At 43.5% G+C, this 13,785-nt stretch overlaps 1 pseudogene; it reads left to right on the top strand.

Moving 5' to 3' along the window:
• Positions 1–3,252: 3,252 nt before the first annotated feature.
• Positions 3,253–6,215, top strand: LOC124673591 (annotated as a pseudogene).
• Positions 6,216–13,785: the final 7,570 nt, after the last annotated feature.

Genomic DNA, 13,785 nt, shown 5'->3' with positions numbered 1-13,785 from the left:
TAGAAATGATAAGGTTTTTAATGACTAGAATTCTAATATTATGCAAGTTATCCACAGGTGCACGACTACACTCCGTTCATGGCCCCCTGGTCGCCTTTCCTCTATAACATGTGGAGCATCTCGGCCTCTTTACGGAGGTGTCTACACGGTTGGAGGATACGACGAAGGATTTTTTCCCCCAACATGGGTGGCAGCGTAATCTTCGGATTGGTCCTCCATCAAGTGTGGCGTCCTAGATACATGTGATGCATTTTGTAATAAGATCTCAGTTTCTTTCAGTACCTCCAGTCTTTCGGAGTTTTGTGGTTGTGTGCATCATTGTTATGCGGAGGCCGGGTGGAATACTTAATACTTTTGAGTTATAAAGCGCCCATTATAAAAAATGGTACAATAAAAGAATATTTGGTGTACATTCAATCATTTAAGGAGTCGATGTTGATTGTCAAGTGGAGTTGCAATCCTTTTTTTTTTCCTTTTTGTAGTTCTTTTAGTGATTAGTTTTTGAATCCTAGAAATGGAAAATACAAAGGTTAGCAATACACCATTTCGAAATAAACCAGATCTTGTTTTGCTGGTTGAGCCGACCTTTGTATTTTTGATTAGGTGATAGAAGAGATAGATCCTCTAGACGAGGCGTTTTTGGACCCAGGAACATATGCTCCCGGTATTTGAAATGACTTCTAAATGCAGCTTAAAATGTTACAAAAGTTTGAACGAAAAATTGTCGCATACATGTTGATATTTGACGTGCTCATAAAGTCGTTTCACGGAAAACCGACATTTTTGTGTCATGTGCAGAAAGGATAAAGTTTGGTGCTTAAAAAAGAGCTTTTCACGATACATTTCTTTATCTTTTTTCACACAGTACATAAAAAATGTTAATTTTCCGCGAAATTTTGCATGCACCTATATAATGTCGACATATAGGCGCCAAATTTTTGTTCAGATTTTTTTTTGACATTTTAAAATGTTTTTTTTAGATAGCAGGAGCATATGATTTAATGTCTTGTAGTGCCAACTATGTTTATATGCTAAATGTTAGTGCTTGACTCTGTGAGAAGGTGGTGGGTGGACACCCGAAAAGGATAAACTCGATCGTAGCCTTAGCTAGCTAGCAAGTTGTGAAATTATAGAATTGAGTGTGGAGCTAACTCTAACTGTCTTTTCTAATGCTCACAGTGGAGTTGCCTGGGTCCTGAGCACTCCCACGCACCTACTAACGAGGTTGGTGGTCTGCAATACTGTATCATGTTACTGATCTGTTGTAAGATACGAAGAGGAAGCATTGGCATAGAAAGTTTCTCCTAATAATTAATGACTATATGCTAAAGAATGTGGTTAATGGAGTAAAGTTGACTAAATTAAAGTATGAAACCTCTGCGGCTTTGCTTTTGAAACAAAGAAAAGAATAACCAATCATGATTGATTAAATCCGTAGTATAAATTGGTTAATCAAGACTATTTTAGGGTATTCTTGCATACATTCATTTTCTGCTGCATTCAAAGGTCAACTAATCTGTCAATTGAACAAGTCCATGATCCAAAAGAAATGTTCGGCATCGAGTTCAGCGTATATGAACACCTGACGTACGGTTGACTAAATCAAGGCTAAAGATAGTCTCTAGTTATACAGAGTAATCAAGCTAGCTCCTGCGGAACATTGCTTGCTTGCAGCCGACAGATTCAGAAGAAAACATTCTGATCCTTGCACCACGGGCATCTGTGTTGTACACCGACAGAGATACATGCATATCTCCTGGATACTGAAGAATCATCACCAACCATATCCCGCTTTATGTTTATATGTCCAATATTAAAGAATTCTGATCAAGAATTTAAATGTACCCATGTCAGGGAGCAAGCATAAACCAGCACCAGCCAACATTGAGGTACACATGTCAAGAACACTAGATAGATGACACTTAACCTCTTCCTCTTTCTTAATCACATCTCTATTAAATCAATTAGTATATCAAGAACCATGCATGCATGGCCAAGAGCACTAGATAGATGACACATAAACCTCTCTGTTAAATTAAACTAATCAATCAGGAAACATGCCTGCATGCATGCACGCATCTAGAATACTTTCTTGAGCAACTAAATATATATATCATCAATCCGATCCATCAGGTGCGAGATGCCATCAGGGTCATAAATCATGCTTACATCTTAGGGCTGCGGTTGTACCTTCCGGAGCAGTGTTAGTTTATCTTCCAAACACAGGAAGCTAATTAGCCAGGAAGCAAAGAATTGCACAGGAAGGATCTCGCATGCGTACGTATCTGATTAGATATGTGGCGGTGAAAGCTATACATGTCGTAATGCAACAGTTGGTAGGGTGTCTCGTGACGTACGCTTGAGAGCCCTCTCTTCTTCATGGAGAGAGACGGCGGAGCTACCCCGTATCTCTCGAAGCTATCCTGTCGCTTGCTTCACATATGTAGGATCCGTATCGTGGTCTCGAGAGTTTCTAGAACGCGCGCGGACACACCGGTGAAGTTAACTTCAAGTTAATTTGTTGCTCACAAAGGGGTGCGATTGATTGCTTTCTCAAACGTATTAAGCTTAATTAACACGGTGATATCGATGTACAGGTATACAACAGTATCAACCAACAAGGTCCAAATGCACAGGTCACCTGACTAGCGATAATTGCTCTTCATCTGCTTAACTGCTACAAAAGAAAAAAAAATTGAAGGCGATTTCAGGACAGGTTTCTTGCTGGGGAGACGAAGAACGACTCTTCTCTGCTGTGCAGTAGTAACAAGTTCACCCAGGTAAAAAAAAAAGGTTCACTGCTTACCGACTAGGGGCACCGAAAGTCTCAAACTTACCTATCCAGTTTGGTACTTGCTCTCTGATTGCCGTAACTAACACAGATAGATCGATCAAATGTAGTGTATTTTATATGCATGCACTGCCCGAAGTCAAAAGGGCGCAAGCACTGTTCCTCCGCAGGCACGCATAGCGTGCTTGAGCGTTAATTTGGAGTAAATGACGCAAAACTACCACATTACAGACGGCGTTGTCCGAAAACTACCATCGTTGGGCTAGGCGACACTTAACTACCAGCTCAGAGGTCAGGTCGAGACGCGCGGCACTGATCGGTCGAGTTTAGCGCTTAAGCCATTTGTTGGACGGAGAAGGACTAACGGCCGTTAGGGCACGCCTGTACAGTGAGTCAAACGCACCCGAATAAGTCCCCGACCGCACCCGAAGAAGTCAAACGCATCTCCCTCGTCTGTGTCAATGGAGCGTGGAGGTGGCGGCGGCGGGGTGGAGGGGGACGGCGGAGCTGTGTTTGGAGGGCGCCCCCGTTTCGTTAGAAATGTGCTGTTCGGGCCGGACTTCAACATGGGGGCCGTTGATTTGGACTCTGGAGAGGAGAGGGATTCGGAGGACGAGGAAAGCTCACCGGAGGAGCAGGACCCGCCGCCACCTTCTCCCTCTTCCGAGTTGGCTTGCTCGGTGGCGGGCAAGAGCCAGACAGAGGATCCGCTTAGCCACTACCAATCGCCCAGCAGGTAAAATTTCTTCCCTTTGTCTTAATTTTGCGGACGATTTCATCAATTGTTCTTGCTACCTTCTCTGTTCTTGCTACCTTCTCTGCAATTAGTGATGAACACATGTTTGTGCTGTAGAAATAGGCCATCTGATGACATGTGGGAGCTGTATTTTCAATTCGATGGTGCCAAGTTCGTGCAAATCAGTATGCCCCGTACTGACATTAGGTTTCTGAATTTACTGTCTGTCATGGAGAAGGAAGGATACGGCATGTGTGATTCCTTGTACTATGTAAAAGATGAAGGGGAGGGACTTAATGGCCTTGCTCTGATTGATAGCAATTTGAAGGTTGAAGAAATGGTTAGGAAGTATGAACATGCTAGGAAATTGGTTCTGACAGTAATGAGGGACAAGAGAAAGCTATCAATTGTGGTTTCTCCAGTGAAGCCATTTGGCAGATCACCTGATGATGATGAAGTGGATGGTCATTATCCAGACCATCCTTTGCAAACATTGTCTCCTGTCCTTCCTTTGCAGACACAAACTGATGAAAATGAATGGGCACAAGAAGAAGCACAACAAGATGAAGATGATGATGGAGGAGAAGCATCTGATGGCAGTGACAGTTTTTGGTATCCATGCAATTATTAATCTGTGGGTGCTGAAGAAAAGAGGAGAAAAGAGGCAGAGGAACTTGAGAAGACAATAGCTGAGTTGAGGAGGAAGAGAGCTGATCCTTTGGAGCACTGTGAGGGAGAAACTGATGTTGAAGATATATTTGACACTCCAACTGTTAATTATGAAGACATGTTGTCACAGATGCCGATGAAGAAGAAACCCAGGAGGCAGGGCCCTACTCTGAGATCACACTCCCAAGTAGAGGAACCTGTGAAGGATGAATGGGCTCCATCTGATGAAGAAGATGGCCTAGGTTTTCTTGCAGAGGAGGATGATGACCATCATGAGCCTGTGCCATTCAAGCAGCCAAAGGGAAGAAAAAGCAGGGCCAAGAAGCAACCAGAGAGGACATGGTATGATGAAAACAGGGAGAATCCTGAGCAACAATTCACACAAGACTTTGTTTCAAGGATGTTTATCAGTTCAGAGAGGCACTGGCAAGGCTGCACATTACTCAGGTTAGAAATTTCCACTACCACAGGAACACACCTGACAGAATCATTGTTTGGTGCAAACCTGAGAAGATAGAGCAGTATAAATGCAGCTTCTATATGTGTGCTGCCAAGATCAAGCATGAGAACACATTCTGCATAAAGAAGATGCATTTGGAGCACAGTTGTCCTACTGAACCTAAAGATAGCAGAGTGGATTCTAGGTGGCTAAGCAATGCATATGTCGACAAGTTCAGATCAGATCCCAACACTTCCATCACAACATTAGTTGACAAGGCCAAGAAGGATTTTGGTGTTGATGTCCCTAAGAGGATGGCTTACAGAGCTAGGACTAGAGCAAGAAATGTGGTAATGGGAGACCACAAGAAGCAGTACCATAGATTAAGGGACTATTTGCAAACTGTTATTGATAGAAACCCTGGCTCAAGGTGCATAGTTACCACTGTCACTGGACCAACTGAAGATGAGCTGGAGGCAATCAAGAAAGGGCAGCAGATATTCATCAGTGAGCAGCCTAGGTTCCATGGCCTCTTCTTCTGTGTAAATGCTGCAAAGCAAGGATTCCTTGATGGATGTAGACCATTCCTTGGCTTGGATGGTTGCTTCATCAAGTTAACTACTGGAGCTCAGATATTGGCAGCAACAGGTAGAGATGGAAACAACAACATTTATCCAGTTGCATGGGCTGTTGTTGCAAAGGAAGACACAACAAATTGGCAGTGGTTCTTAGAGCAGCTGAAAGAGGCACTTGGTGGTGAGCAGGGCAAATTTGGGTACTACACCATCATGTCAGATAGGCAGAAGGGTTTACTGAAAGCAGTAACCACTGTATTTCCAAATTGTGCACAAAGGTATTGCCTTAGGCACATATATGCCAACTTCCGAGACAGCTGGTTTCGGAGGAGAAGACTCGAAGAAATGCATGGACAATGCAGCCTACTCTTACACAAAGCATGGATTTGATTTGGCCATGGAAGAGATGAAGAAACAATCTGAGCCTGCTTGGGCATGGCTGACAAAGATACCAGTGCAAACATGGGCAAGGTGGGCCATGGACACCAACTGCAAGACAGATTTGGTAGTTAACAACCTAAGTGAGGTATTCAACGTGTATATTCTAGATGTCAGGAACAAACCAATTGTTACCATGTTGACAGGCATATATGACAAGCAAATGGTTAGGCATGATGGAAAGAGAGAAGGAGCAGCCAAAGCTCACTGGGAAATTACTCCTCACTATGCAGAGAAGCTTGAATTAATGAAGACTTACTCCAGGTCGAAACCACATCTATGTTTTATGATGGTAAGGTCTCGACATCGAGTCGAGACGATGTCGAAACCACATCTATGTTTTATGATGGTAAGGTCTCGACATCGAGTCGAGACCTTATCCAAAACAACTTTTTGTTTTAACATGGCAAGGTTTCGACATCGAGTCGACACCTTGTCCAAAACAACCCCATATATTGCAACTACCTTACCATCATCTTATTGCAAGAACAAAGTTCACCAACATAGTTCACATCAGTTAAAGCTAATATTGCAACAACATTGTTCAGCAGAATTACAATAACTTAAAATTCATTACAATCCAAGACTACCAAATAGATAAAGTACATGCCAGGCCACCATTACAGTTCTTCCAGGTGCACATTACCTTTAATTAACATACAAAGACCCAATTACTCTGAGGCAATTTGAATGATCTTCTTCATCTTGGATCTGTGCTCTTCCTTCTGCTTCAGGAAATCTCCAATGATGAACTCCAGCTTTCTCTTGTCAGCCTTCACCTCATCCCTCTCCTTCTTCATCAGGTCCCTCTCCTGCTTCATCTGGTCCCTCTCCTTCTCTGCCCTGATTCTCAGAACTTTGTGCATGTTGGAATGGTGTGCATCAATGAGCTTCTTCTGATCTAGTTCTGCCCTTGCATCTATCAGAGCTTGTTCTGCTTTAGCCTTCAGAGCAAGTGTCATCTGCTTCTCACCAATCACTGTCTTCAGTTCATCTTGTGCCATCTTCAGATCCTTGTGCAACTTGCTAATCTCATCATGCAGCTTGAACTTTTGTTCAAAATGATCCAGAGCATCACTAGTTCTACCATGCTTCTGAGCACCATGCATTTCCCAAAGTTTTCCCAATGCTTTCTTCAAGTTCATGGGCCATTCACCATCTATCCACTTCACATAATCACATCGACGCCCATCCTACAGAAATCAATCGATATAATTATTTTCTCAGCTACATATTTTCTACTACTACACAATTATGATTACTGCACAGAGACACACACCTGGACATCACATCCAAGAAACCTCCGACCAGTCTGCCATCCCTCGAAAGCCACAAATCTACCAGCTACTTTGCGACATTTGCAGCGAGCAGCGGGTAATCCATCATCTGACCCGCAATACTCCGAGTCATAGATGGTATTCAGTGCCTAAACATTGCATTTTCATTTCAATCAGTGAAAGATCCCAAGATTCCCCACATTCCCCACATTCCAAAGACCACAATAGATGGGGATGCAGAGAGAGAACTCACATCATTGTCGCTATCGGAGCTCTCGTAGTCTGACGACTCTTCACCATCACCCCACGAGACCATCACCGGCGGCGGCTAGCTCCACGGGATGGCGGCGGCGTGAACAGACGAGGAGGACAGTGAGATGGGGAAAGAATGAGAGCTGGGGAAAATCGGCCTAAACGGCTATTTATTTGCCCACGCTGACGCCCTAACGCCGTCCCTCCTTCTCCGTCCAACTTTGCCGACGTGGACATGGCTTAACGCTAAACTCGACCGATCAGTGCCGCGCGTCTCGACCTGACCTCTGAGCTGGTAGTTAAGTGTCGCCTAGCCCAACGATGGTAGTTTTCGGACAACACCGTCTGTAATGTGGTAGTTCTGCGTCATTTACTCGTTAATTTGACTATCACCGCTGCTAGCTGCCCCTCGATCTATTCCTTCCACCTGCCATGGAGAAGAACAAAAGGAAGATGATTTTTTTTCCCGAAAATACATCCTGAAAGGTGTATCAATCATATAGCAGAAAGATCAAGACGGCCGGTACAACACCACTCCACGGTGCAATGCCAAGCAGCAAACAACGAACGCTCTACAAACCCGATGATAAACAACTCAACTTGTCCAACATTCTACAATGAATGGCGAGAAGAGGAGCACATGGCTTCAGGGCCGCGTCACGAACCAAGCAAGCCACACCATAGCATGACCTTGACTCCAAAGCAACCCGGACCAACGTACTTCCCCTCCCCTCATGAGCCTAGAGGAATCAACGAGGAGGAAGATGAGAAATTAAGTACATGATGTTGCGTAAGAAACCCTCACACGTACCTATGTAGCACCGCCAAAGAGAAAACTATATATGCAGAAGATCCTTGATGATGTTGGGACTGCAAGTGCAGAGTGTTCCGTCAGCGAAGTATTTTCCCCACAAGGGTGACTCGAGGGTTTATATCAAACTCTCGGGGAACTGGATGGAAAAGTATTCTCCTCTCTATTCTTCTAACAATTCTGCAGGTAAAGTAAATGTCTTGTGTCCCTAACTCCACCGTGTGGTTGTCAAGCACAAGGTTTCATGTAAGTAAATAACGCAAGTAGAAATAAAACAAGTAAAAACTAAACTAGATAAAATAACTAAGTAAAAACTGTAAAGAGGTTGATTGTTTTTGGTGTTTCAGATGCAAATAAGAAAAGTAAATATTTTTGTATTTTCGGATTAAAATAGTGCAGCAAATAGAAAACAGGGTAAAAACAATATAAAGGTGTTTCTTATGATAAAAAGTGACGGAGTTTATGGGTTCACTTGACTATTCTCTCTTAAAATTGTGGTGGACACAAAGCAATTCATCAATGAGATATAAACATGTATATAATATTATATGTAAGATCAAAATTAATATGGGCATCACGTCCTATCATAGAGATGATGCAACACACTCCTCTTATACTCCACAAGAAAGAAACTTCATCAATCTTAAGAATTAACAGAGCATAGCAATAAGTACTTTAACTTGAAGTTTGAATATCAAATATGCTACCTTGAACAAACATGATAATCACTACTGTCACATGATGAACATAGCACATGCATTCACTTTATCCCTAGTGAGGTAGCAAAAGAAAGGAAAAGCCATAATAGATCTTGAACATATTGTCACTATCCAATCACTAAAACCATGCTACTCCATCTAACACACACATCACCCCACACACGCTCTTGCATACATGTTGGATCAGAACATATGCTTAAGAACGGGGTACATAATATGCATCTATCAATACATCTCACCATATAATAAGATCAGATCTCATAAAACAATATCACAGAATAAGGATCCATCACATAGGTATTACAAATATGACCATAATCATGATAGGCAGCTCATATGTCACTAAGAACTATGAAGAACATGAGAGAAATAGATCAAGCTACTGCCCAAAACCCGTAGTCCAGAGTGGACTATTTCCTCTTTGTTATGCTGCTGATGATGAAGACGTTCCAGAAGGTGGAGATCCCTCCGGCGGTGATCCCGGCGGAGTTTCCCCCTCCAATCTTCTCTGCAACAGCCTCCGTTTTCGTGTTTCGGTGTTTGTGCGGCATCCTCTCCCGAGAACTCTTCGGGGTCATATATATGTTTGTTTTAGGGCAAAATACGTCGCTTCGCGAAAGAATCAGGGCAAACGGGCGATCGACGACTGAAAGAGGGTGGGTGGGTGGCGCGGGTTCTCTTCTTGGTCGCCCCACCTGGCCTCTTTTGGCCCTGAGGCCTCTCCAGGTGAGCTTCCAGGGCCCATGCTGCTTCTCCCGATGAAAAAGTGACGCTCCAAAAATCTAGGTCAATTTGACTCCGTATAGGTCTCTGAAAGTGAAAAATACACATGGTTTTCCTATTCTGCAGCGTTATGACCTAAATAAATGGGATCATTGGTAAATCCCATAAATTAATGTAAAACATGGTATTATCATCATATATGTTGCAAATATGTGGAAATTTAATATGATAAAGAACAAAGTTCATGTATGAATTTTACATGCATCAATCCTACGATGGTGTCGACCTGGGTTTGATTACTAAGGAGTTTCTTAAGCTATACTAAGAAGGTTTGCTGATGCAAAAATACAGATTTGATTCTATGTGCATATGCTCCTGCCATCGGAGACAGATGATGTTTGCGCACACATATGTCTTGTTTTACCGTATTGCAAAAGGATGTTTCTTCGTGCCGAGGAGAGAAAATTGCAAAAAGCCACAATTCGAGGTCAAGAATAATAATATTCACCTTTTCTCTTGTATTTATTCATCGGCTTTGACTGACGGCGTCATGGAAAACACTGATCCATCGGTAAACGTAGGTTGACAGCGTTTCTGATTAGTGGGACCGCAATAGTTTATGATGTGGCATAAAGTATTCACACCATTTGGCTGATCGTTAAAATAGATGTGGGTCCACCAGTGCCCTTATTTTAAACGGTGAAATCTAATATCCGACTGTCCCTCGGCTAATATGATAAATAACCGATGGTACCTATAATGGCTGACTGTTACAAGCGCTCTCTCAGCTATGAGTGCGAATAATCGATAACGTAGTAAATTACGTGAGGGTGTATAACCAACTCTCAGGTATCCAATAGAATGGCCGACTGTTCATACCAATATTCGACGGTTTTGCTTTCACTATGGGCGATTACTATTTATAGCTGACGATTGTATTGCAACTCTTGAATATGTGCTAAAATGGCCGACAATCAAGTTTAGTAGCCTGTGATTGAACATCAACTATTGGATATTCTTTCCTTCACCCACAGTTCAAATATAACCGTCAGTTATAGGTGAATATCTGATGGGAAACCCTTGGTCATATATTTTGGTGGCAAACTTGGCTAAGCATGGGGCCGACCGCCATATTCAACCACACACTCTCTCCGTCATATGAAAGTTATCTTAACTTTGCCAAAATTTTAATTTATCGAAACATAAATAGTATCTACATACATTTAAGTTGAGACAAAGTCAAGGCAAGTTTCATAAAGTAGAGGGATTAATAGATAAACATTTTTGGCATCCATGTCCGAATCAATGAAGGTGGACTCTACTCGGGGCCCAAAGGCCTAGGTAAACAATGCTATAATCTCTATAATTTTGTGATATTATTTATTTAGTTTTCTATTCAATTTATCTCATTTCTAAGATAGATAATGTTTTGCCGACGAGTGCAATGCGCCCGTGGGTATGTGGTTCAAGTTCATCATTCCCATTGCACGATCAACCAATCTACCCAATATTCACCTCCACTACTCACAATATGTTCCATTATTTCCTCCTGCAACCTCCAGATGATCTCATCCTCGAGCAATCTCACGACGCCCATGGGACCCACATGTCATCTTTATCTTCCTCCTCCTATTCCTCTACTACTCAAATCCTCCTTTTTTATTCTCGCAAAATGCCCTAGAAGCTTCCATTCAACAACCAGGTGCACAATTATATGGAGGATTGCAAGAAAAGTAGAAGTTACACAACTCCAAAGTTTTAGCACTAAGGACCCTAGATGAAGAGGAAGAAATGCAATCAGGCCTGGCTCTTTCACCACCACTTGTATGTGTCACAACACAGAAGATCATCTCACCTTCGGGAAGGAAACCACTTGGGATGAAGCACCGAGAGCCAACTAAGATGGAATAGAGGGGCCTCCGACTGGTCACATAGCGGACATCTCAAAGGGTGTCAGTGTGCAGCGAGAAACCCACTCAGCCGTCCAACATGCTAGATGGAGAACTTCACCCAGGGGGCTCCCATGACTTCTAGTTAGGCTTCCAAGACCTTGGACAAGGAGTAACCTTATCAATGCCCATAATGATGGACTTGGGTTTCAAGGAAGGAGAACGCCGGTGAATTCAAAGACCGGTCATCCAAACTAGGCAGCCTAAGAAAGTATGATCAAGGGCGAAAGTCGCCGAGATTGTATTATTGAGAATTAGGATTACATGGGTGTTGCGAGTTGTGGAATCTACCCCCCCCCCCTCTGGTGGCTCCTCCTAGTCCTTATATAGTGGGCTAGGTCTGAGAGTCCACCTTGAGGTAGATTACATTGCGTAAGTTGGTTTACCTGATATGGAGCAACTTTCCTATTTACATAATAACTGGGCATTGGCTTCATGTAGCTTTCTTCATGGACCTTCGCCTATTCCGTTATGGACTTCGTACCAGGGATGTTAATGCTGAGTAACTCATATGGCATACCCATGTCAACCTTTAAACGAGCGCTCCCTCAAAAAGGACGTTGTAACAATACTTGAATGAGTAATGGGTGTAGATTGTCTACCTCCAAACCAACCCATCTGGATCCGCCGATAGCTGATCATCGCGCATCTATATCCATACGTGGTCATATTGCCAAGGGGCTAGGGAGATCAAGGCCCCTGCAATGTGGGTAGTCCATCTGCAGCAGACCAATGCCTCACACACCATGCAATGCTTCCTAGGGCATCTCGGTATGAGCGTGACAAGGTACAGAGCTATGTCCCGAAGAGATCATCATGCACCTATCCTCCCAAAAGAGGGCGGGGGATCCGTCACCGAGCACCATCATGGTGGATGCATATAATAGATGTTGTTTATCCATGGAGAACTGCTTATTGAGCCTGCACCAATGTCGTAAGTGATGGGGTTCGTAGCATAGAAAACAAAAAATTTCCTACCACGAGACGAATAAATCCAAGATCTAATCTATGGAACACCGAAGATCTAATCTACAAGATCGGAGCAACGAGATTGATGTGAGACTAACCCTCGAAGATTTCCAAAGCCTACGAGATTAGATCTCGTTGTTGGTGTAGACGATCATCCCCGTGCTTTGCAATCCGGCAGCACTTCCGTACTCGGTCGCGCGTACGGTGTCGATGAAGCCCGTCCTCTCCCCGTTCCATCGGGCAGCGGAGGTGTGGTAGATCTCCACGGAATCCCGGCAGCACGACGGCGTGGTGGTGATGGTGGAGAAGAAATACTGCAGGGCTTCGCCTAAGCTCGCGCAGCAGATATGGAGGAGGAAGAGAGGGGGCGGCCAGGGTTTCTGGATGGGGTGCCTTGGCCGGCCACCCCCTCCCCTCTTTATATAGGTGGGGGGTCGGCCTAGGGTTTCCCCTAGGGCCCTGATGGCGTGTAACTCACACGTTCGTTGGGAACCCCAAGAGGAAGGTATGATGCGCACAGTAGCAAGTTTTCCCTCAGAAAGAAACCAAGGTTTAATCGAACCAGGAGGAGCCAAGAAGCACGTTGAAGGTTGATGGTCGCGAAATGTGATGCGGCGCAACACCGAGGATTCCGGCGCCAACTAGGAACACTGCACAACACAACCCAAGTACTTTGTCCCAACGAAACAGTGAGGTTGTCAATCTCACCGGCTTGCTGTAACAAAGGATTAAACGTATCGAGTGGAAGATGTTTGCAAAGAAAACGAGTAAACACAATTGCAGTAGATTGTATGCTATGTAAAGAATAGGACCGGGGTCCACGAGTTCACTAGAGGTGTCTCTCCCATAAGATAAAAGCATGTTGGGTGAACAAATTACAGGTCGGGCAATTGACAAATAGAGAAAGGCATAACAATGCATATACATGACATGGTAAATATAGTGAGATTTAATTGGGCATTACGACAAAGAACATAGACCGCCATCCAACCGCATCTATGCCTAAAAAGTCCACCTTCGGAGTTATCGTCCGAACCCCCTCCGGTATTAAGTTGCAAAGCAACGAGACAATTGCATTAAGTATGGTGCGTAATGTAATCAACAACTACATCCTTAGACATAGCATCAATGTTTTATCCCTAGTGGCAACAGCACATCCACAACCTTAGAACTTTCACGTCACCGTCCCGCATTCAATGGAGGCATGAACCCACTATCGAGCATAAATACTCCCTCTTGGAGTTAAGAGTAAAAACTTGGCCGAGCCTCTACTAATAACGGAGAGCATGCAAGATCATAAACAACACATGAACAATAGATTGATAATCACCATAATCATAGTACTCTCTATCCATCGGATCCCGACAAACACAACATATAGAATTACATATAGATGATCTTGATCATGTTAGGCAGCTCACAAGATCCAACAATGAA

Source organism: Lolium rigidum, chromosome 7, assembly GCF_022539505.1.
Source record: "Lolium rigidum isolate FL_2022 chromosome 7, APGP_CSIRO_Lrig_0.1, whole genome shotgun sequence".
NCBI classification, from domain to species: Eukaryota; Viridiplantae; Streptophyta; class Magnoliopsida; order Poales; family Poaceae; genus Lolium; species Lolium rigidum.
This window is presented reverse-complemented; position numbering and strand designations above follow the sequence as displayed.